General features: G+C 38.0%; 1 long non-coding RNA gene across 4 annotated transcripts in view; it reads right to left on the bottom strand.

Annotated features, from left to right (window-relative positions):
• LOC144615135 (uncharacterized) overlaps positions 1-25777 on the bottom strand; it is a 392358-nt gene that overhangs the window by 91479 nt on the left and 275102 nt on the right. Inside the window, exon 10 of one of the 4 annotated variants that reach the window (XR_013553608.1) lies at positions 15906-16725. The exons of the other annotated variants lie outside the window; for them this stretch is intronic. This is a non-coding gene — a long non-coding RNA (uncharacterized LOC144615135). Of the gene's footprint in view, positions 1-15905; positions 16726-25777 lie in introns of those variants that run through there. 4 annotated transcript variants of the gene reach the window in all.

Genomic DNA, 25777 nt, shown 5'->3' with positions numbered 1-25777 from the left:
GGTGGCCCTATTTCCTCAATGATTTTTCTATACATGGTTGTATTTAAGTCATTGAGATCATACAATGTACTACATTCCTTCAGCCTGAGAGAAGAAATAATCTAGTAACAATTGACACTAAACATCCAAATAGCCTTGGAACATTGTTATAACGACTTAGTCTTATTCCATTAAGTGCTGATTTTGCACTTCAAGGACCTCAAAGAATGGCTTTACAAAAGAACCCTCACTTACACTACATAGATGAGCAAACTGTATACAGAATATTTAAATTGCACTAAGCTCCATTTGTAGGGATCTTCCCATAGACCATAAATTTCTTGAGGGCAGAGACCATGTTTTACTGAAGTTTGTGTTTGGGCTTTACAGGACAGCTACTCAAATTTATTAGGTACTTCAAAAAACTTGTGTAATTGAAATACATTTTGCCATCTGAAAAAGCTTTCATGGTATATATAAGTAATGTTGAAATGCTTGTACAGCTGACATATGTAATTAGAGGAGGGTCTGAGTGGAACAAATTGTAAGATGCTACCTTTTAAGTATTACTTAGGATAAAGGATTCGTGACACTTTGAAGACATTTTTCCCCCTTGGAATGAGAAGTACATCTCAAATGCAGTCAACTCTGGACATTTATAATGATGACTGCTTCTTCTATGTGTAATAAAGAATCCTTAAACACTTATCATTATGAATGATATCATAGTCATTTTTACCTTTCATTGTGAATAGTGGAAAAAGAAAAATATCCTTTTGGCTTGTAATGATTTGTTCTTAAATTTGGCATTTAGCTCTAGTTTTTAACTCATGGTAATAATCTGAGGCAGGAATAATAGCTTGCCTTATGTAATGTCGATTATATCTTTCCCAAGTCTCTATAGTTTTTTTAATGATTTTCTCTTAGACATTTTTACATCAAGACTGTTCCTATTATTTGCGGTAATGTTCTAATTTTATTAATACTAAATTAAGAAATTTTATGAATTATGAATTCAATGAATTTGTGATGAATTTATGTATTACAAAGAGGCTTTCTGACTTAGACATAGCTTCCTTTTATTATATTGAGGGATGCAATTAGACTGAACTGGGTTCAAATTGTAACTCAGCTTTTTTTATTTGTTTGAGCCTCAGGTTCCTCTTTGTAAGATAAGAGATAACTACCTCTTAGTGGTACTTTGAGCATTCCAGAAAGTAACAGGTGAAGACTGATCTGATGGGCTGGTGTATGATACATGTTACCACCCAAAAAGTTGTTTTCCTTCCCTTTCCTGAAAATGCAAATACAAGAAAAAGAAAAGAAATATAATAATAAGGACTGCAAGCTTCTTAGAAGATGCATATTCCAAACAGATCAAATCCTATCTTAAGGATGCAGAATTCTTAAAGTATCAAATGGGTTGAGACATACCTTATCCTTGGGTATCTACAGGAAGGGTTGTGCTATAGAACTCATAACCCAGTGAGGAAGAAGAAGGAGAACCATAGTGGATATAGACAAGGAGTCAGCTCCAATTAGCAGACACGACCACTTCGTGTTCTTAGGCCAAATCTATAGATACAAGTGAAAATTACAGAAGCCCCATCTATAGCAGAAATGCCATTCACCAAGAGGGTTATTCATGCACAGGCTAGATGCTAGCCTGCTTCCTAATACAGCTAGAGAGGCCTGGAGAAGGATTCCTGATCGCTGAGCTGAGCCCAGCAGGGAAATTTGGAGTTAGCTGGGCAAGAAAGGTGCATTCAAGTCTGTGAAAACAATGTGAGCAAAGGCAAGAGAGTGGTTGTTTCGGGTAACTGGAAACAACAGTGTATCCAGCTAAGGATCATCTGAGCGGTGACAGAGGTGCTGTTGGGAAAAGGTGGGAACCAGAGAGCAGATCATAAAGGATCCTCTCTGGCATTCTGTGGTTCCAGTCACACGCAAATGCTTGCAGTTCCCTGGAAACACACTCTCTCTCTTAACTCTGCAAATGGCCTTCTTATTCCTCGGTTTGTGTGGCTCATTCCTCCTTCAGGGTCTTTGCACTTGCTGTTCCCTCGATTTAGTTACCTCTTCTGGATTTTGTTGTGGCTGGCTCCTTCTGACCCGTCACATCTCAAGGCAAATGTAACTTTACACATGTCTCTATCTCTTAATAGTTCACCCCTAACACCTCACACGTCCCATTGCTCTGCTTTCTTTCTCCTCATGCTTGTCATGATTTGAATTTGTATCATATACTTTCTTGTGCATCTCTGTATCAGTCACCTCCCCCCACTTACAAGGATAGTGCCATAAAAGTCGGGACCTTTTGTTTTTTTTCATCTTGTTCACTTCTGTAATTCCAATACCTAGAATGGCGCACAGCATCGGTGCTCCAGAAATAAATCACAAGTGTTTCTTCTGCTGAACAGTCCCATCATTTCTACATCAAGCCAATTCCAACTTCCCCTTCCAGTGGCATCTAGGAATCTCCTTCACATTAGTCTCACCTACTTTTCAAAATGAGCATGGTTTTTTTTATTTTGTGTTCTCTGAGAGAGGCTCCTGTGCACATTTCTGTCTTACCCTCGTCCTAGTGCACTTGAGTCATCTGTTTTCTGGTCTGCCTCTCTGGTTTTATTTTGAACTCCCTGAGAGCAGGAGCACATCATCTGGTTCTTCTGTGACCACATGTCCAATGCGGGGGCTGAGGAATTATAGATGCTAAGATTCTTTCCTTGTTATTGAGTGATGGTGAATAAATGAGAGCAGGTAGTAGAGGACTGAGACAGAGGTAGGAGAGCAGATAGGAGTCTCTGACAGCTGCTCCTAAGAATTGCACCTTCAAAAGTATCCTGCCATGTGCAGAACAGGTATGCGTAAGGATGATAGTGATGTATAATGGTGAAAAATGGAAACATGCCACATTCTCATCAGAAGGTCCAATTATGTATCTGACATCACTTATAATGGAATGTCAAGCAGCTATTAAAAATATCACATACAAGGGTGGCTGGGTGGCTCAGTCAGTGGGTGTCTGATGCTTGATTTCAGCACAGGTCATGATCTCATGGTTCCTGAGACTGGGCCCCACATTGGGCTTTGTGCTGACAGCCCAGAGCCTGCTTGGGACTCTCTCTCTCCCTCTCTCTGCCTCTCCCCTGCTCGTGAGCACAAATGTGCCTGTTCTCTCTCTCTCTCTCAAAATAAATAATAAATAAACATTAAAAAATAAAAATATCACATTCCTCCATAGGTACCGAAATGGAAAACTCTCCAAATCTTTCATTAAGTGAAAAATAAAAATCAAGTGAGAGGTTGTTATGTAAAGCATGTTCCCATTTATGTAAAAATAAATCAAACCCTATATATTTGCATCTGTACATGCACATGTATGCAAATGTAAAGAAAAGAACCAATGGGATATGTACCAAATGCTTAATAGTGGATATATCTGTGGGAGGAGAAATACTGGGTAGAATGAGGCAGTATAGAAAGAGATAATTTACCCTTTGTACTTTTATTTTGTTTGGATCTTTTATAATAAGAAAATTTATTGTTTATTAATTATCTATTGTTTATTAATTATGCAATTAAAAATAGTTTAAGAAATCTATGTTACTAAAATGGGCAAGAAGTTATGAGGATCTGAAGTACGACAATGACTGAGAAACTATATCCTTGATATCTGTAAGAAGTAAAAATAACAGAAATTGATGAATAATTAGTTGCAGGAAATGAGGTAGAAGGAAAAGTCTAGAGTAACTAACATTTCAAGCTTGGATACCTGCGTGAATGGTGGTATCATCCACCTGTGTCAGACAACAAGGCAAAGAATAGAAGATTTACATGGGAAGTTGTATTTAGTGCAGGCAGGTTGAGTTTGAGGTGCTCGTACAATGTCTAAATGGACACATTCACTAGTTAGGTACATTCAGGGCTGTAGGACTGGAAAGTGACTGGGAATAAAAATTCAGATTCGGGTCAGTCAACACAGATTGGATATTGAAGCTTAAGAGTAGGGGAATTTTCCTAGCAGAAGCTGTAAGTGGAGGGCTTGTTAATAAATCTTTGGAAACTAAATGCAAAATTTGTGAATATGTCTTCTCCGACGTTTGGCTCCTCTGAAAGAGTTCCTGGTTTTCAACAGATTTTTGAAAGAGGTTTATGACTCAGAAAGGCTGAGAAAAATTCAGTGGAGTGAGAATGGAAAACAGCTGACAGTAAACCCTGAAGAAAGCTGATACTTTTAATGGGATGAGGGAACAAGAAAAATCATGATGAAGACTTAGAACAACTTGAATTATAGGAGAAGAACAAGGACTTGAGGATATTAAAGTGGAGGAAAAATCAAGAGAAAAAGTCAAAAGTGTGAAATTCTGCATGGAAGTCCACTAAAGGAAATCTTACTGCAAAGGAGAAAATAAGAACAACTAAGGTTATGTTCTGGCAAATATCAATCTCATTGATCAAGAGAAATAGAACATCAAAGTGGAGGGATGTAAGATGCCTATTTATTTATAAAATTCCATATGTTTCTTTGATATTTTGTTCATTTCCCCCCCCCCCAAACTCTGGAAATTACGCAGCTAGACTAATGGTCCATGACCATGAGCCAAAAACTGGAGAACCTTCAGATGGGAAATGTTTATTGGAGGCTGTTACATAGTAACATTTACTTTGTGCAGTGAAAGCATGTAACAGCCTCCAAGCAGCATTTCCTATAGAGGTATTAAGTAATTTGTCACTGTATCATGTATACGTTATTATATACATATTAATAAGTAAGTACAATCTCCTAAAAGCCAGTAAGTGACTGAGCCAGAGTATAAAGCTAGGCATTTGGCTCTAGATGTAGATCATTAACACCTAAACCATCTATTCTTCATTAGAGGAGTACTAGAAGTCATGTTACTAATCCAGTACCTATCTGGTTAAATCAGATTGCTTCCTAAGGCTTTTCTGAAGAACATGATATTTCATATAGCATAATGGTGGGACATACAGTACTTGAATACATGAAATACTTTCTCCTGGATGCCTAGCCGAGTCTTTGCAGAGCTTGGAGAAGGTTGCAGTGAGCAAAGATATGGTGCAGAGAACTGGTGTCTAGACAGCAGGCCTTTGATTCACTCCACAGGACTCTGATGGACATGAAAAAGCATGCCGTCAATTAAGACTTGAGTTACCCTGGAGATTAGTTAGGAAAATGGGTACTAAAAGTGTAATGGAAATTTCATGACTCATTTCAGGTATCCAATTAGATTTCATTTCATTTTGCATTTTCCTGTCTTCTCCCACGCTCCCATAGTCTGCCTTTACTGTGTACGTTCTCTCTGGGACTTCACATTTGGTTGATAAGATTTATACATATTGAGAACCTGTCTCTAGTATCTTTAATATACTGAGTCATGGTGTGGTGTGGAAACTATAACTGTTACAAAGAACAGATGATCTGTGAGTCAGGGATTTCTGCCAAAGAGAAACAAAAAATACAGTGCTTTTGTGAAAATAATGAAGAAAAAAGAAAAAAGGAAAAAAGAGCGAAAAAGAGCTCTTTGTTCCCAAACTACCTGGTTTCTTGACTACCTGTGAATCAGTTTCAGCAGAGGGGGTGCTCAATTCCTTCCCAGCTCAGAGTGAGATTTTTTTTTATGTCCAAGATAAGAATCCAAAGAGGAACTAAATAGGATTTCTCTACTAGGTGCAGACAGCATCCCTGGCAATGTTCCTGCAACTGAAGATGTTCAGACAGCCAGGAAAAGCATATTTTCCCTTTTATTCAAAGTAAAAATTAAAATGAATTTTACATTGTTCCATGTCTACATGTAGCCTTTTATATTTTTGGGTCTGTACTGTAAAATAACATAAACCTTGGTGATAAATTTGACCCACTTCATTAAAGTGTTCATTTTCAGGCAAACTCTTCCCTTGTCAAGCCAAATCTTCCATAAATCTTCCAAATCACCAATTTTGGTTTTATTTATTTCTTTTTTAAATCACCCAGTCATGAGTGAAAAAACAAAACAGAAGAATGAATGCATGATAAGAAGTGCCAACATTTGTAGAAATGTGCAGCAATATGCAATATCATAGAAGTCAGTATCATCTTGTTTAAAATCACATATTCTCACATGGATTTTGGTTATAAAATTTTCAGTGTCAGGTAAGGTTTGTTTTCAAATCTATAATAAGATTGGGTATAAATTTGTTCAACTATGGTTGCTTTCCAAATAATTTCACATCTGTGATTAAACAAACAAATTTTCTTTTTGATGAAAAATAGAGCTCTCTGTTGGAATTTCTTTTTCTTATTTATTTTATGTATTTAAGAGAATATGGAAAAATTGGGGAAAATGAAGGGGTCATGACACCTCTACATCCAATCCTTTTCCCAAAACTATTTATCACAATCCACATAATATGAGGTGTGAACATTTGAATGTAGTTTTAACAAATTAATCTAGCCTTAGAAAATTTTAAAAGTACATGAAAGATTATAGCTTTAATCTGGCAAAGCTCTTAAAAACCAGATATGTCAAGTGGAGTGGGAAGAAGAAAAGGTTGGTTTCTGAACTGAGAATAAAGTGAAAAGACTGAGGGAGGACTGCAAAGATAAGAGAAGATGAGGTCTAGTGGTTCCAGTCTTTTCATGAGGCTCAGCAACATTTCTGCCTTTCCATTCTGTTATATTTCTCTGCACTCTCGTAAACACCCCCTCCACTTTTTTCCTTTGGCGGGTTCTAGAGTGTTTCTTTTGCTAGCTCTTTCGCACCCACCAAGAATTTGTTTAATATATTGCAGGATAGTTTCCAAGAATGTCTAAGTACTTTCTACCATGACTATCCAAGACATTGGGTAACTGATGTGATTTCTAGTTCGAGAGTAGTGAATTCATGACTGCATTTGTCAGAAGCTGTATTGTGTGGGGAGATGTAGAATGACGGATGAGGAGCTTCAGCGTTCTGTGCATAGGACACTGGCATTCACTATGTTCCTGGTGTTACTTTATGCTTCAGTAACTGCATCAAGTCCCAGAATAGTGGTCTTCAGCATTTTTCCAGGTCAGGCTGTATCCTGAGCCATTCCAACTAAATATGTATAAGGACTGGCTTGTAGAAAACTAGTTCAGAGTCTGATTAACTCTAACTCACGTATTGTCATCTACAACTACTCTAAATCTAGGGTCTACAAGAATATTCCTCTACTGGTTCTTGCTTTTATGCCTCTTTATTGGCCTGATTTCTTTCTGTAACATTTAGATGAGTAAATCTTGCTTAGTTTTTCATCTCTGGGGTCTTTTCTGGCAATCTAAGCCTGCTTTTCACTTTGTTATTATGCTAGTCATACCATGAAGGGAACTTTGTTCTTCGAACTCTTTAAGGTAGGTGATTCATGATCACCTGCTGAACCTCACAATGAATTCATTATATGTTTAGGATATGGATTTAACAGAAAAGCTTCACCAATGCCCCCTGATCCTTAGAGACAGAAGCAGACCCTCTATTCTTCTCTCTTCTGTACCACCTTGTATGTATTTTCTTTTGTTGACTTTTCTTATTCTTCTTTTCCTTCTAAGATATGAGAACCTCAAGAGCATGTGATCTTACCTTCTTAATATTTGTATCTATGTGACATATCCTAGTCCCAGTCATTTACATAGACATCCAACAAGTGTTGTTTTCATGAAGAATTGAATGAATGGATGAATAAATTAATGAAAAGCTGGCTAAACACAACTTCAGGCTGTAAGATCATGAGGACCTTTAAATGTCTAATGTCTACTAAGAGTCTCAAAAGACTGTATACATTATTACAGTCATATGATCATCCTAGGCAATGACCAAAAAATCTTGCTTTTAACAAAAGGATAAACAATCTGAATCTCCCTCTAAACTAAATTTGTGAGAAGGCATTTAGTGATCTATAAATTACACACACACACGCACACACACACACGCACACACACTGGGGAAAGGATATTTGAATTCTTATTGTGGATTTTTTGGGAAGCTTAAAAAAGAAAGTAAAGTTATTTTCCCTCTGACACTGAGGTAAGGTGTGTGTGTGAGAGAAGAGTGAGTGGGGAGAAGGGTGGAAGAGGAGAGAGAAACAGAGGCAGAGATAGAGAGAGACAGAGAAACTATGCATATGTATTTTTTTTCTTGCACAGGTAATCTTAATAAATCAATGGTTACTAAAACCCAACTTTGTGGATAATCTTAAACAGACAAAACAAACCATCCTTTGTAGGTGCTCCAAACTAATTAGAAAAAAAAATTTGTAGTTTTATTATTCTAAGAGGTAAATGTTATCTTCAAAATATCTCTCTTACTAATCATTAGAGGTAATTAAATTCCCATAATGATACTCCACTACTCATATTGCTCTGGCTGAAGACAGATCATAAAGTAAATACAATTTACAATGTAGGATAATAGGGTTGACCACTGAGTTTAACAAGCAGCAAGTTAATGAAAAAGGGCATAGGTGCCACCCCACTGCAAGCCTGTTGGAATTGCTTTTTTGATGGTTTGAAGCTGCTATTCCCTGTGCTTTAGTCGAACCATATCTGCAGGTACCAAGCGCATGTATTTCTTCCCAATGTTAATCTCACCTCTGCCTTCTCCTCCTCCTGCTCTTCTTTCTGTCTCTCCATTTTTATCTTCCTTTCATCTATCACTTAATTCTCTGTTGTAAACTGGGTACACTTTTATTTATTTAATTTTTAATTTTTTTTTTGGAGAGAGAAAGTAGTGGAGAGGGGCAGAGGGTGGGGAGAGAGAGAGAGAGGGAGAGAGAGAGAGAGAGAGAGAGAATATTAAGAAGGCTCCACACTCAGCGTGGAGCCTGACATGGGGCTTGATCCCATGACCCTGAGATCATGACCTGAGCTGAAATCAAGAGTTGGTCATTCAACCAACTGAGCACCCTGGGTAAATTTTTAGACCCAGAACTTATAACAAGAAATAGGACAGTCTTTGTTTTCAATATGCTCAGAGTCTAGCTAAAGAGAAATACAGGAAACAATCATTACAAAGTAATCTGATAGATGGTTCTATAGTGGTATATGTAGAAGAGGAAACACCCAATTGATTCAAAGATAAGATCATGAAAGCATCACAAAAGGAATACCCCTTGAAGTTTGTCTTATAAGAGGAACAAACACTTCTCTAGATACTTGATTACTATCTTCCTACTTTATATTATAGGAACTTCAGGAAATATATGCCAAATGATTAAATATGTTAATTTTCTAGTTAATGAATATGATAAAAAGTATTCCAAGGGGATGGAGCAACATAAAATCAAAGAAGCAAGAGAGAATCTGTTAAGTGCATAATGAGCCAAAAATGACAAAGAAAAAATGAAAATATGTTTTTTGGGGGGACGATTGGATTAGGAGTAATTTTCCTGTGGATTATTTAAAATATTATTATTGAAGTTTATTCATTTTTGAGAGATAGACCATGAGCCAGGGAGGGGCAGAGAGAGAGGGAGACACAGAGTCTGAAGCGGGCTCGGGGCTCTGAGCTATCAGCACAGAGCCCGATGCAGGACTCGAACTCACGAACCATGAGATCATGACCCGAGCCAAAGTACAATGCTTAACCGACTGAGCCACCCAGATGCCCCATCTGTGGGTTGTTTTTAAGTGAAAGTTATGGTTGACATCATCCGTAGGAGCAAAATATTTTGCTTATTTTTTTATCATAGCTCTTTATGAATTTTGTATTCTACTTTTTTTCTCCCAGTTGTATATAAAAAATGTTTTCTAGGTTTCTACTAAGTCTTTATAGTTAATTCAAAAATGGATGTATAATATTACAATTCCCTCATCACTTACCTAACTCGTAATCTTGCTTTTTTTAGGAATATAATTAAATCATAGTACAAACCATTATAAGTATCTTTCCATTTGGGGGCAGGTGAAAAGAGAAGCAGTATGTAGTTGGGTATGGGCTGCAGGAAGCTTTGTCTGGTTTGTGTCCTCCTGATTTCCTTTAGGGTTACTAAATGCTATGAAAAGCTCTGCAAAAGAAGATATTATGTACCTGAAACCGTCTTCTCAACCCAATTCACATTTAGATCAAGAATTCTCCAACTGTGGATAATAGGAGATGCCATAATAACCATTGAAATCAATGATCTAAAGAATCAAGTGACACACTCCAAGGGAGGGCTGGTGGGCATTTCCTCCCTCAGTGTCTCAGAAAGGTGCCAAAGAGGGACACCTGGTGGCTCAGTCGGTTAAGCATCTGACTTTGGCTCAGGTCATGATCTCACAGTTTGTGAGTTTGAGCCCCATGTCAGGCTCTGTGCTGACAGCTTAGAGCCTGAGCCTGCTTCAGATTCTGTTTATCCTTTTCTCTCTGCCCCTCCTCTGCTTGTGCTCTGTCTCTCTCTGTCTCTCAAAAATAAATAAATATAGAAAGAAAGAAAGAAAGAAAGAAAGAAAGAAAGAAAGAAAGAAAGAAAGATGCCGAAGAGAAGGGCTCTGGGAGATGCACTGGGCACCTTCCTCATCTCGGCATCCCGAGGAGTGTAGCTAGGACAACTGGAGACACAGGTGTGATGGGAAGCCCCAGAAAGACTCAGAAGCTGTGATGGTTAATTTTACATGTCCACTTGGCAGGCGCAGGGTGTGTAGATAAACATTCTGGGTGTGTCTGTGAGGATGTTTCTTGATGAGATTAGCACTGGAATTCAGTAAATTGCTCTCTCTCCAGTGTGCATGGGAAAACATTCAATGCTTTGAGGGTCTGAATAGAAGGAAGGAAGATTTCACCCGTTTTTCTTCTTCTTCTTCTTCTTCTTCTTCTTCTTCTTCTTCTTCTTCTTCTTCTTCTTTATTGCTCCAGCTGGAATATCTCATCTCATATTTCCTGTGTTCCAACTGAAATTTACGCCACTGGCTCTCTGGGTTCTCAGGCCTTTGGATTCATACTGAATTTCACAACCACCTTTCCTGGGCTTCCAGTTTGCATATGGAGATCTTGGGACTTCTCAGTCTCCTCCACAATTGTGTGAGTCAATTCCTCATAATATGTATCTCTCTATTTCTGGTTCTATGCTTAAGTCTCCATCTACATCATAGATCTAGATATGGAGACAGATAGATATGGTATAGGGATAGGGATGGGGATAGAAATAGGATGTGGATGTAGTTATGGGTATAGGTATAGATATAGATGTCTCCTATTTGGTTCTGTTTCTGTGGGGAACACTGACTAATACAGAGGTTTAGAGGGAAGATGGTGATCTTGGAGCAAGAATGGTGGTGGTGGTAAACAAAAACCCTGGTGGGCACATGAGAGGTTCTAGAAAATGCACATGAAATGAGAAAATAGTGGAGGCCAAATAGCAGAAATTCAGCCAAATCAGACACAGAGCAAAGGCAGAGAGAACAGGAGCCCAGAGCACCTATGGGGCAGGGGTAAGGGCAAAGAAGCAAGAGGGAGGGGGTTAAGATGAAGGCTTATAAGGGTTTTAGTACAAATTGGTTGCTCTAGACACTAGAGGTATAAAAGAGGTTGTTTTTTGTTGTTGTTTGTTTTGTTTTCTGTTGGTTTTTTTTTAGTGACATATAGGAAAATAAAAATGATTGTAAATAAAATCTGGTACAGAGTCCCAGAAGATGTGAGTTGAAAGTCATATATGATACTATTTTGATTGTTGACCAAAGTTTTGAGCTGGGCATAGAAGCACTAAGGTAGGTGAGAGATTTGGGTGCTATACTCCATTTATAAAATGGCTTCAGTGTGTCACAATAATTTACTTAGGCATTTCTTTGATATATTTTTTGGTTTTGTTTTTAAAATGAGAGTCACTTCCTCCAGAAATCCTTTGATCTCCCCTGATGGGCATTTCACCTATTTTCCCATCACATCTCATACTTCAATTATAATAGCATTTATCACACCGTATTAGACTTACCTGTTTGTATTGTGTAATATTTTTGTGGGTGTCTTAGTTTCCTAGAGCTGCTGTAACAAAGTACCATAAACTGGGTGGCTTAAAGAACAGAAATTTATTATCTCACAGCTCTGGAGGATAGAAGTCTAAAATCATGATGTCAATAGGGCCATGCTCCCTCTGAAACCTATAGGGGATACTCTTTCCTAGTCTGACTATCTCTTTCCTATCTCTGACTTCAGGCATTTGTCAGAAATCCTCAGCATTCCTTGGCTTGGAAATGTACCACTTCAATCTCTTCCTCTGTCATCACATGACCATCTTGTCCCTGTGCATCTCCTTCTTCCTCTCATAAGGACACCCATCATATTGCATTAAGGGCTCACCCTACTCCAGTACAGCCACATCTTAACTAGTTACACCTGCAATGATTCTATTTCTAAATAAGTTCACATTCCGAGATACTGGGATTTCAATGTATCAGGTTTTACTTTGAGGGGGAGGCACACACAATTCAACCCATAACAGTGGAAAAGGATTATGTCTATTTTAGCTGTTTTACTTGTGGATCCTTAGCAATTATCGCACTGGCAAACACATAGAACTCGCTCAATAAAAACTGATGAATAAGTGTGAATAAGCGAATGAGTTTGTAGTAAGAAATCACTTTGCATTCTTGTATAAAAGAAACTCACGTAGAGAGAGTAGAAGGTAAAGCCAAGGAACTCTAAGGCCCTCCCAACTCCACAGTTCTGTGATTATCTAAACACTGGTTCAGCTTCAGCTTTTTAGAAAGGGTCTGTGAGTAGTTAACTGCCTACAGATTACATCTCTATAAACCCAAAACAGGATGTACGTAAGATCATAAAGAATATCTTAATGCACTGAATTGTATGCTTATTGTTTGGTGTTTTAGGGGGTTTTAAAGGTCTTTGGCCTTGTATCTTCACTTAACTTGTTTTTAGGTTATTTAGGAGAGGGACCAAAATCGGTTTGAGTTGTAAGACTGACATCTTCTGGCTAACTCTGGATAGTGCAGAAAGGGTGAAGCATCAGAAAGAAAAGGTCATTCTGGGTTTACCTGTTGAACATTGGTGACCAAAAGAAAAAAGAAATATATATGGAAATAACACAAAGCTATTCACAGATAGATAAATTAAGTCTATTTTATAAAGAAAGAGGGAGCGTATCGCCTAACAGATATTTGGTGGAGTTCACCAGAATTGATTTTGGCCTTGAAGAAGAAAGAAAGCAAGGACAAATAAAACATGAATGAAGAGACCATTCAGGAAATGCGCATGAGGAAATACATTGATAGTAAATGTTCTTGATGAAAGACACTCCAGAGTTCTTACAAGAGATGTGGGAAAGAAGTTTTTGGATAGTTTGACAATCAGGCTACAGTTTTTGCTGTGGTCCAGAGGCAGAGCTATGGTTAGATATGAGAGATCTGGGTACGAGTTTACATTTGTACCTTCTGCCATTAGTACATTGTACATTGGTACATTTGTACCAACTTTCCCCCCAGTTTATTGTTCTCCATTTCTCCAAATCGTTTCATTTTTCCTTTCATGATGATGCAGTGCAGAGCACATTTCAGAGCACAGTGTCCTGGGTGCCCTGATGCCTCCCTGCTAGAGATTGCTCCCCGCTACTATCAACCTGAAAGGACAGCAAAAGAAAGAGAAAACAAGTGAAATTAATCAATCAGTAAAGCTACCGAGAGTTGCTCATATGTTGGTGGTGAGAGCATAGAAGGGCTACAAGGTGGAAAGCAAAAGAACGAAAGGGCTGAACAATTGATAATCCAATCATTGTTGCATTAAGTGCTACCAAGGACGTACAGGGTACTCAGAGAGTACAGAACAGGGAGTCCTGATCTAATATGAGAAGAGGGAAATGTTTCCAGACACAGAACATTTAAGCTGATACATAAAGAATAAATGTTTCTTTTTAGCTAAGGGAAAGGATCAGAAGGCAGCATTGCAAAGAGACAAAAGCATTAAGTATTAGGTCACTTAGGCAAGAATAGAAATCTTCTCATAGGCCTTTCTGTGTGCCAGGCACAAATTGATGATTTCATATGTGACATTTGATCCCCATAATAACAAAACTGTTAAATGAGAACCATTATTGCATCCATTTTATGGATGAGGAAACTGAGGCACAGATATATCACATAACTTATCTAAGATCACAGAGCTAGTAAGTGGCCAGTTGAGGACTGAAACCCAGGCAGTCCACCTCCAGAATCTGGGAATATAAAAAGTGGAAGAAGGTCAGAGTAGCTGGACTTTGGGAAAGAAAGCAGAGAGGGGAACTTAAAGTTGGAGAGGTAGACAAGGATTACACCCTGTGGGGCCTTGTGACCATGTTGGAGAATTTGTTTTCTATCCTCATAGTAATTAAACACTGTTGACAGACACTAAACAGTCATGGAGCAAGGAGAACTTTGCCTTTTCCAAACATCAATCTGGATGCAGTATGGACAGAGACTGTGGTTGATCTCCTATGAGATCAACGGGAGGAAAATGCCCTTGCTAAATTACCTCCATGTTTCCTGTATTCTGTAAAAATGTCATTGCTGTTTAACGGTCCACACTACAGCACAGGAGAACAAAGCAACCTGTTCTCACGCATTCCTGACAGGGTAGAGGTTATAAGGCGTTATTTGTGCAAAAGATACTGAATACTAGATGTAGAGGACACAAGAAATATGTCATTTGCATGTCCATAGCCTCAGAGAAAAATAAAATATTGACAGTATAATGTAATAACACATGGTAGGGTCACACTACACAATACGTATGAATAAGAAAAAAATATTTATAATTATATAATATAGAGTTTCCTGATAATTCAGTTCTGCATATGTAATGCAAACCATTTTAGAGAAGATTTGCAAGGAAAGATGGATGTGCTGATGTACGAGGTCACTTAAGAAACTTACAATTTTGAGCCTTATCTCCTCAATCTCTGAAGTTGATTGCATGTTGCAAGTGACATTATCACATATACAAACGTTTTTAAAAAAAATTAGAAAGAGTGGGATCTCTGTAATAGCTCTTGAAGTATCACCTAATTGAAGGCTTGGTCATGCACAGTTACCCTAGCAGAAGCATGAGCTTCTTAAAAGCAGATACTATGCCATAGAAGTCAATTGCATCCATTTTATGGATGAGGAAACTGAGGCACAGATATATCACATAATTTATCTAAGATCACAGAGCTAGTAAGTGGCCAGTTGAAGTCTTCCTTTCACTGTATCTAACTTAATACTTTGCACATATAAGTGAAGAAGATTAGTGTTGAATGAATGCATGGTGAATTAACAGATGAATAAAGAATGTTGCCAAGTGACTGAAGTTGCAATTTCTTCTTCAGGTGTGCTGGCTTACTTCTGTATATTCAGCAAATGTAGCCTGAGCCTTGTCAACCATCAGTTCACAACAAATGCAGAAAACTGATATGCCTACCATCCATTTCATAGAAGCCTAGAAGAAGTAAAAATATAAAACTCACTTTACACAGAAGGAGCCTGAATGGCTTTTTGGTTTTTTGTTTTTTAGAAGGCCTGCATGTTTTAGTGCAAAAGGGATGTGCAAGAATCAAGTTGTAGTAAGGTTAAATTTAGTGGGAAGGAGCCCCCTGTGTATAACTAGAAGACTAAAGAAGACCAAAAGGATCATAGACCTGGCAACTTATATGTGGCCCTAACACACCTACAAAAATATTTTAAAGAAAATATGTAAAGCAGCCTTGAGTTCCATTTGGAAATATCAATGTAGAAAAATTTCTATTTTATATTTATATTATATTTTACAATTTCTCCCTCACAATCTGAAGGTTTTCATTTTCTTTTCCATAGTTGTACTGATTATTCACCTAAACTTTTAGCATCTAGCATAAAGTCTCATAAGCAAGGTCACACACCATTAATAAAAAATAAAAGAAAGATCCACATGCAATTCATTTAGTAAGCGGTAATACATGGTTGTGTCCGGTGAACAGAGGAAGGGTCAGCTCCCATGACGACCATGTTCCACACGCACGCAGGACAGGCCTCCCTGTGCAGACCATGCAGTGTCCTTGAACAGCCCTAATCGCTGCAGCAGGAATTCACTTCCTGGCTCCCCTGAAACATGATGCCACACTCACCACCAACCAGTTTCCATGACTGGTAAAATGAAAAGGAAATTGTGTGCTTTGAAGGGAAGACAGTGTTGCAGTTATGGTCTTCTACAAATGCCAACTGTGTTTTTTTTTCAGGGCTCTGCATTCTGTGCCTAATTTTATATGTCAAAAACGGACCAGGGTAAGGGATGCCCACGTAGTTGAAAAAACATTTATTTCTGGATATGTCTGTGAAGGGGTTTCTGGAAGAGAGTAGCATCTGAATTGGTAGACAGAGTAAAGAAGATCACCCTCGGCAAGGTAGGTGGGCCCCATGCAATCTATTGAGGGCCTGAAGACAAGAAAAAGGTCAAAGAAGGGCAAATTTGTTCCCTGTTGAAGCTAGGAAGGACATCCATCTTCTGTCTTCCAACATTGGTGCTTCTGGCTCACAGACCTTTGGATGCAGACTGGTACTTACACCATTGGCTCCCCTGGTTCTCAGGCCTTAAGGTTTGGACTGGAACTACCACGTCAGCTTCCTCGCCCCTCTAGCTGGCAGACAGCAGATCGTGGGACTCTTCAGCTTCCATAATTATGAGGGTCCATTTCTTTAACAAATTTCTTTCTATGTATCTCCTATTGGTTCTGTTTCTCTGAAGAATCCTGACCGATACACAACCCTATGCAAGCAGAGAACGGAAGTAGGAGGACATGGGCAGGAGCTGCCTGAGAAAGAGGAGATGGGAGAAAATATAAACCTACTGGTGAGAGCTTTATAATGTATAGGTATCTCCTGCCATTTCTAAAGTCATAACTTGTTACTCTATGCCAGTACCTAGCCTTTAAATTACACATTAACTGTAAGAAAGAGGTGTCACAATATCCTTTTAACATATGCAGCAGAGACTCAGTGTTAAGTAGGTTAGTTGCCAAATAATGTTTCCATTTGATTCTAAAGTCTATGATTTTCTCTCTACCAAGGGAATATATGGAGCTCTGGGATGTTTCTCTTCCTTCACCAGACTATCTGCTCACCCAGGATGGGGACCTAGTCTTTTTTTTTTTTTTTTTTTGGTTATGGTCATATTCCCAGTGTACAGAACATTGTTTAGGTGCTTAATTGTTTTTCACCATTTGATTGATGGTGAGGACAAAATCATGAGCATTCTTCAGGAAAAATAAGAGTGTCTCTAGAGACTGAAAATAATAATAATGAAAGCTATAAGAATTTGTGTTGGAGGGGCACCTTGGTGGCTCAGTCGGTTAAGCGTCCGACATCAGCTCAGGTCATGATCTCATGTGCTGACAGCTTAGAGCCTGGAGCCTGCTTCCGATTCTGTGTCTCCCTCTCTCTCTGCCCCTCCCCCACTTGCACTCTGTCTCTCTCAGAAATGAATACATGTTAAAAAAATTAAAAAAAAATAATGTGTGCTGGATAATTTATGATTGCCTCTCCAGATCCACTCTCCACTTGGCTCTTGGAGTTTGGTTTGAAGGACTACATCAGGGAGGCTCCCCTGCCATCCAGTGTTGGGTTGGTTTCAGCCAGTGGTCAGCACTGGTGGAAGATCAACAAGCTGGTGGAAGAGGGCAGAGTAATTAATCCACTGGCTCCCTCCTTTGAGGTCATCTTCACTTGGCCAAACCTTTCCAACCAGGGTCGCTGCTTCTACAAAGGAATCCACTATGTGTATTCCAAATTTCAGTAACCGCTTCTTCCCCATGTCTCTTCAGAACTGGTGGTAGAAGTAGCTTCATAGTTTTCATTCCTTGTTTTCGTTTTTTACCCTATCCACTTATTTATAATTCATCTATCAAATTCTCTTCAATTCCCTATTTGACTGTGGCATCCATTTTATGCCAGGATCCTGAATTATTCAGTAATGTTCATTCATCCACTTGACAAATGTTTATTAAACCACAATTATATGCCTGTTATATATATTTTGGGGGGAGGAGAGTAGTGGCTCTCAGAAATCTGATTTATCCCTTCTCTTTGATAGTATTGTTTCCCCTTTGCCAGCAATGCATCACCCAGGTAAACAAATATGTGTGGTTAAAGTATTTTCTGTTCTTCATCTTCATTTTTTTATTTGTGCATGTTTTTGTTTTGTTATTATTATTTTTTTGCATTCTGCTCAGGTATGGATAATTTTTTTTCATTTAAAAAAATTTTTTTAACGTTTATTTATTTTTGAGACAGAGAGAGACAGAGCATGAACGGGGGAGGGTCAGAGAGAGGGAGACACAGAATCTGAAACAGGCTCCAGGCTCTGAGCTGTCAGCACAGAGCCCGACGCGGGGCTCGAACTCACGGACCGCAAGATCATGACCTGAGCCGAAGTCGGCTGCTTAACCGACTGAGCCACCCAGGCGCCCCGGATAATTTTTTTGCATGCTATGTAACACTGAATGGAAGACATCCCCTGAAAGCTGTTTTTCTTCATACTAACTCTTGGAAATGTAGTACATATTTACAAATACGCCTTAATTTGCATTAGTTACATTTCAAGTGTTCAAAATACATGTTGACTAGTGGCTACTGAATTGGATTGTGTAGTTCTACAGCCTTGATAGAGCTCTCTGTTATCTGTTTTCTTTATGTTCTGCTCTTATTATCTTTATCTGTTTATACATTCCCTACTTCAGAGATCTTGTATGCCAAAGCAATTAGCTATATTGATGATTCCAAATATTATATCTCTATATAGAATGTTCATGGGCACTATAAACTCAGTATAAATCAGACTCTCCCATTGTACCCAAGAAAGTGACTTCTTCACTTTATCATTTCTAGTATTGGCATACTATCACCCATTCAGTAACCAGAGCTTAAAAGTTCAGACTTTCCCTTTCTATCACCTACCAATTGTTTCCAAATCCTATGGCTATATTCTTAGAGTACAACACTCACTCCTTGCATTCCTATTTCAGACCCATTGAGGATGTTGCTGTTTAATTTACCTAAGTGCAGTCTTTATGTTGTCACACATTCTTAAGAAATATTCTAAGGCTCCATATTTCCTAGGAAATAAAATCAGAGATTTTTTAGTTTGGAAGTCAGGGTGCTTTATAATATTATCTTTATACATCTATTCTTATCTCTGAGTAGTTTCTTTTTTTATGTTTATTTTTTTTTTTGAGAGAGAGAAAGACAGAGCATGTGTGGGGAAGAAGCAAAGAGACAGAGAGGGAGACAGAGAATCCCACACAGGCTCCACACTCTCAGCACAGAGCTGGATGTGGGGCTCTATCCCACAAACCATGAGATCATGACCTAAGCTGACATCAAGAGTTAGATGACTAACCAACTGAGCCATACAGGTGCCCCTCTGAGTAGTTTCTTATATGTAATCTGTATTCCAGGAAAACAAACAACAAAAAAACAAAAAGTTCCCCAGAACACTCTGCAGTTTTTCCCCCTTTATGTCCCTTTCTTTTTACTTCTTTACCTAGAATATTTTCCTCCTTTACCACCTGGCTCAATCCTGCCCATGCTTCAAGGCCCAGTACCAAAGGTACTTCTTGTAGGAACCATCCCTATACTCTTTCTCTTTTCTCTTAGAAAAAATTGAATGTGTTCTCTCCCTCCTTGGAACACACAATTAACTTCATTTTTCTTTTATTATACTGGCTGACTTTGGCCTTGTAGTATGTTTATTTTATATTTTTCATTCCCTTCTACTAGTTTTTTTGAGGGTTAGCTTATGTATGGGAAGCCAGAAAGAGAGAGAGATAAGACCACTCCTGCTGAGAGTTTTGGAAAACAAAAAGATCCAAATTAGCATCTTGAGATGAAACATTTAAGGATTAGGTGAAGAATTAGAGTCAAGCCAGGGAGGCTCCATGGCTCAGTCAGTTGAGTGCTGACTTCAGTTCAGGTCATGATCTAGCTGTTTGTGAGTTCAAACCCTGCATTGGGCTCTGTGTTGACAGCTCAAAGCCTGGAGTCTACTTCAAATTCTGTATTTCCCTCTCTCTCTGCCCCTTCCCTGCTCACACTCCGTCTCTCTCATTCTCAAAATGAATGAATGCTAATAAAAAAATTAAAAAAAAAAAGAATTGGAGTCCAGTCAATTCTTAAGTATGGAATAACTGTTTTCCTTCCACTGTCATCTCCAAATCTAGGCAAACTTGGTATTCCCCTAGTGTGCCCATTAGTTTAATTAAATAATATTTTTAGTTTTTGCCTAAATAGATGCGAGGACAAGAATTTCTATTATAGCCTTATTTTGGTATGGCAAGTATATACCACTAGACAACGTGTTTTAATTACTTTGATAATTTCTATTCTTTTTTTCCCATTTCAATGAAATAGAGGTCTAAAAAGACATTTACCTAAATCTTGAAGTAAGTTGTCCCAGTAAGTTGTCCCAGTATGTCCCATTTTCTCTTAAATGTTTCTGTATTTTCAGCTTCTTTTTAATTTATTTTCACAATAGCCTTCATATATTTCTAATCATAAATATCAAGTTAAAAATCAAGAATATATCATGACATTTTTTTTGGCTGAACTGCCTTCTATTCTCTTTCCAAAACTTTGCCAAGTTGCATACTTCTTAAGGTCAAGGTAACAAATAAAAGATAAAAGCAGACTTCAGCCAAAGCACTTAGCAGCCTGTCAGAAAGCACTATAGTTGCTTCTGATTAAAACCAAATGAAACCAGACTTTCTTGAAAAAAGGTTTACAGAGTAACACAAAAGTGATAGCAAACAATTCATGCTGAGGGCAGCTGCTAGCGGCCTAGAAGAGTGACTCATACACTGCTGAGAACTGGAGGTTTGAAGAGTGAGTTTGTAGACTATGGGTATACTTTTGTGTACTTTTTCAAAGTTTATTTATTTATTTTGAGAGAAAGAGAGAGAGAGACAGTACAAGCAGGGAAGGGCCAGAGAGAGAAGGAGAGAGAAAGAATCCTAAGCAGGCTCTGTGCTATCAGTGCAGAGCCAGACATGGGGCTTGATCTCATGAACTGTGAGATCATGACCTGAGCCAAAATCAAGGGTTGGATGCTTAACCGACTGAGCCACCCAGGCACCCATATGGGGATACTTTTAGAGGTTTCTGTAGGGTATCAGATGGGGATTTTTCATAAAGGTCTTGATTTCTACCTATTACTCCTACTAAGCATAGGAAAAGCCTAAGTTTAATAATGACAAAGGATGCCTCCTCCTTAAAAATTACTGGAGACCAAACTCCAAACTCTCTGTTTGCAAAGTTTATACCTCATTTATACTACTTATCTCAGTTGTAAAACAAAAATTTGAGAACCTACAACTAGAATTAGTTGATATTATATATTGATATTGTATTACATTTATAAAGAATCACTATTGAACTTCCCACCTCATGCAAAATGCATGAGGATCATCTTAACTTTATATGTGGCAGGTGAGGTAGGAGGGGCATTACAAAAAGTCAAGTGGATAAAACATTGTAGGAATAGGAGGAGAAAGCAGGGATTTAGGGAGAAGATCTGCAGCTAAGATTTGGTCATTGAGAAAGTACTACTGATTTCTGTCTCTGATGGAAGCAAGAATTTCAACAACCCCCATATCCTATGGGTAAAGTAGAGCCTGTCAGGACACAGATTTAATGACCTGTCATACAAGCAGCCACACTATCCTAAGAGGGCTCATGGGATAGATTAGTTGGTCAGGGCAATCAGCAGTGCAGCAGAAAGACCTCTGACTTTGGGGTTAGAAACTTGGTAACGTTAATTTAGCTCTTCTACTTAGCTGGGTATTATTGGAAAATTGTTGAACGTCTTGGAAATAATACCTTATCTCTCAAAGCAGAGGAGAATACCTTTGTTTTTGTGAGAAGTAATGGGATAGAGTATATGTAGAACATGAACTATGTGGATACATAATTAGTTTGGCTAGATCCAGATGAGGCTAACCTAAGTTTGTTCATCTTTGCATCTCTAGTACCTGCCATTTAGAATGTACCCACAGCTGCCAAATCAATGAATGAATAAAACAAGAGGAATCCTTGGGTCTTGAAGGAGAAAGAGTCTTGAAGGTGCCTTCTCACAAAGTGCCTTATTGGGGGCCATACAATAGGGGGTGCTTGAAGGTGACGATATACTAATAAATAAGGGACTAGGAGGGAAAAGAGGAAAATGTGAAAAGTGGAAGGAGATGGAAAAAGGTCAGAAAGGGGAAGGATGGAATACCAAATTTTTCTAAGCTGGGAAAATTGTGTTGGAGTGCGAGGTGTATATGTGTGTGTACACATGCACATGCATTTAGGTGAGTGTACATGAGAAGTTCAGTATACCACTACCTATTTGGGAGTCCTTTTCCTTTCTTTTTACATCTGTCTCAGAGGTGTGCATACTTAATAGTGGAGTACATAAAATAATCCAGGGTTATCTCCTAGAATTGTAGAGCAAGATTCTAGTACAGTTAAAGTGGGTTTTTGGAGATATTCTTTCAAGAAAAATAGATTTTTAAAAAACTCTTGGTAATGACTATTGTTTACTTATTTTATATTATGATCTATGATTTATTTTTCTTTTAATTAAAAAAATTAAAGAGAAAGAATGTGAGCAGGGGAGAGAGGACAGAGAGAGAGAGAGAGAGAGAGAGAGAGAGAGAATCCCAAGCAGGCTCCACACTTAGCATGGAGCTCGACACAGGGCTCAATCCTACGGACTGTGAGATCATTACCTGAGCTAAAATCAAGAGTCTGATGTTCAACTGAGCCATCCAGCACCCCTGGTCTATGTTTTCAAAGCAGTTTTTTAAAGTGTCTCTTATTTGCTATATGAAGTATACTCTTAAACTGATAAAGTGAGTTTTTGATCTATTCCTGGTAAGTATTTCTGGTTGTAAAAGAGAGATGTTTTTGTAGGAGCAGACATTGAATCTGCTGATAAATTTGAATCTGTTATCAAAGGAAGAATGCAACTCATTTTGGAACCCAAAAGCTCATGAAACATTTTTATAAATCAGTTGTTAAATAAACTCTCCCTTTTAAAATATGCAATGCATATGCACTACTCCCCAACTGTTATGAATGCTCAGTTGACAGGAACCACTTGACCTGGAAGTTGCCCCAGTGCCTACAGCCAATGTACAGTGTGTGGACAGATATGAGTGTTTAGAAATCTGGTCTCCTCTGTGATCCACTTGTGTACCAGAGACTTACTGCGTGTGTCAGGCCAAGGGAGGACTTTAGCCAAGATTACATCCCTTCTGTGCTCTTTTCCCCTCTTTATCCTGCTTCCCTCTCCCTTATAGATTGCACCTGGGAGTATATCTTCACCATATCTCTTTTACAAGAATCCTCATCTCTGGCTTTGCTTTTAAAGAACCAAATTAAGTCAGTCAATGTAAAGACTTTGACTTTTAGTCTGTGAGTGAAATGGGGGCTATGACAGGATTTGGGAAATGACATTGTCTGGCTTATATTTAGAATCACTCTTTTCACACTTGTGTGGAGAAGAGACTCAGAGAGAAAGGGATGGGAACAGAGAATTGAAGACAAGAGGATGATCACAGTAATCCAGGTAAGAGAGGATGGTGGCTTGGTAGCAGTAAAGGTGGTAAGAAGCAATTAGTTTCTAGAGTTATTCTGAAGTAATATCATACGAGACATTTGATGAATCATATATGATATTGACATTAACTGTAAAGCATAATAGTGCACTCAGAAAGCTGGTTGATTAAGTGGTCTATTTCCTGAAAAGCAGTCTTTGTTCTTCATTCTCCATAGAAACAGGATTTAATTAGCCATATGTTTGATTTTGATTCATTGTTTCTTCACTATGAAGCTATGACAGTTTTAAAAGGAGTCCTATTGAGATCAGTTTACTTCTGTTGAGATCAGCTACAAAATATTTGTAATTATTAAAAACCTATGCTAAAACATCTAAAGACCTAAGTACAGTTCACTGAGAGGAAACATTAGGCCAAAACTTGCCAAAGAATCTATCTAAACCACTGATATTTTCTACACTTGTCTTGGAAATGGATCTGCACCTTATGCCTTCAGGGTTTTTCTACCTTTGTCTATATCCCATGCCTTCTAATATAAATTGAGGTTTACCTTGAGTCTGATAACCTCCAAACTATAAACAATTAGGAGAGCTGTGTAGGTTTAGATCTATCGGAGAGAACATTAATAATCTGAGTGTTTATCTTCTTCACCATATGAAGAAGGAAGTTATACACAAATCCTAACTTCATCTACAGGCATCCAACTCTATTCTTTCAAGGCCCAAAGTAGGCAACAAATCACTTGTTGAACAGTAAGTAGTAATTTTCTCATTCTGAGCTTGACTTCTTCCCCTACTCCTCATTCAACTCTCCACCACCCCCACTTAATGTGAATGTTAGAGTCAATGTGGTGTTAGAGTGAATTTTTATGTCCTAAAAGTACAACTTAATATCAGATCCCCATCTGCTAAATGGAGAAAATTACAGGGAATTAACTCAAAGAATATCACATAAGGAAAGGGCATGTATATTTTTCTTGCTCATATGTTTCCAGGTAAGTTGAGAGGGTGAAACCTTTGTAACTGAACCTTCAAAGTTTTTATTTCCTTAGGACTATGTTCCTCCTATTTTACAACTTGTCTCTCTCTCTCTCTCTCTCACACACACACACACACACAAAATCAAGCTAAGTTCTAAGAAAGAATCTCATATCATTACATTTAACTTTTGCTATTTTCACATGATTAATGCAATTTAATTTCAGGAATTGAATTGCCATAGCTAAGTCAACAAAGTACATTTACTATTGAAATAATAAATCATATTGTACACCTTCAGAATTCTACTGAGATCTCTGAAGGAATTGTTAATCAACTATAAAAATTCAGCGAATAGTGTGGTTCCAAATTAAATCTGTATCTCATTTATTAAGTGCCTACAGGAGAGTCACCACTTCATGACTCACCAGTAGATACTTAATAAAATTTGTTATTGGCGATACACATTTTGAGACAACTTTAGATCACCCTAATAACAGTTCTCTATTTTACCTCCTAGCTTGACCATTTCTTGAGAAAAATCTTATTACTATATCTTATTTGTAAGCTTAGTCTCTTCCCTTATTAATGTCATATTCAGCATGTGATGTGGTCCTATTTTGGGGATAGACAATAACAGATCTGTCTCTCCGCAGATACAAGCAGAGTTTATGGCTAATGTCCTTCTCTATACAATGCAGGGAATTAAGCACTGAAGTTAGCAATATTACATTAGAATCTAAACCTATACAGTTCCTCTGGAAATTTATAATCTTGATGCTATGAGATGCCTCTCTCCCTTATGATGTCTCCTTATTTATTTATTTTTTTTGATGTGCCTTTAAGAGTGCTAGAGTCTTATTAAGTTGTCTCTCTCCCTATACTTCTGTGATTCTTGGCTTAACAAGTTTGCCTGAGCATTATATTCCTCTTAGCCAGTGCTAATAGAAAAGCCACTGCTTTTCCAATGAAAGGTGAAAATATCACAAAACCTTCTTTGAACTCAGTGTAGTAGAGAAGAAAGGTGGCTAATAGAATTATAGGAGTCAGACTACAATAAGTTCTATATATGAATATAAACAAAGAGCTCATGATGTTCCAATGGTGAGAACAATTAATTTTGATCAAGGGAATTAGGAAGACAATTCAGAAAACATGTTAATTGTCCAAAAAAAGAGAAGTAAGATTTCGACATGCAGATAAATGAAGAAAGACATTGTTAGGCAGAGAAGAACATGAGCAAAAATCAGAAAGAGCCATTCAGAACATGAAACAAGGAAGCTGTGGGGTCCAGA

The sequence above is a fragment of the Panthera onca genome, chromosome F2, assembly GCF_046562875.1.
Source record: "Panthera onca isolate mPanOnc1 chromosome F2, mPanOnc1 haplotype 2, whole genome shotgun sequence".
Taxonomy (NCBI): Eukaryota; Metazoa; Chordata; class Mammalia; order Carnivora; family Felidae; genus Panthera; species Panthera onca.
This window is presented reverse-complemented; position numbering and strand designations above follow the sequence as displayed.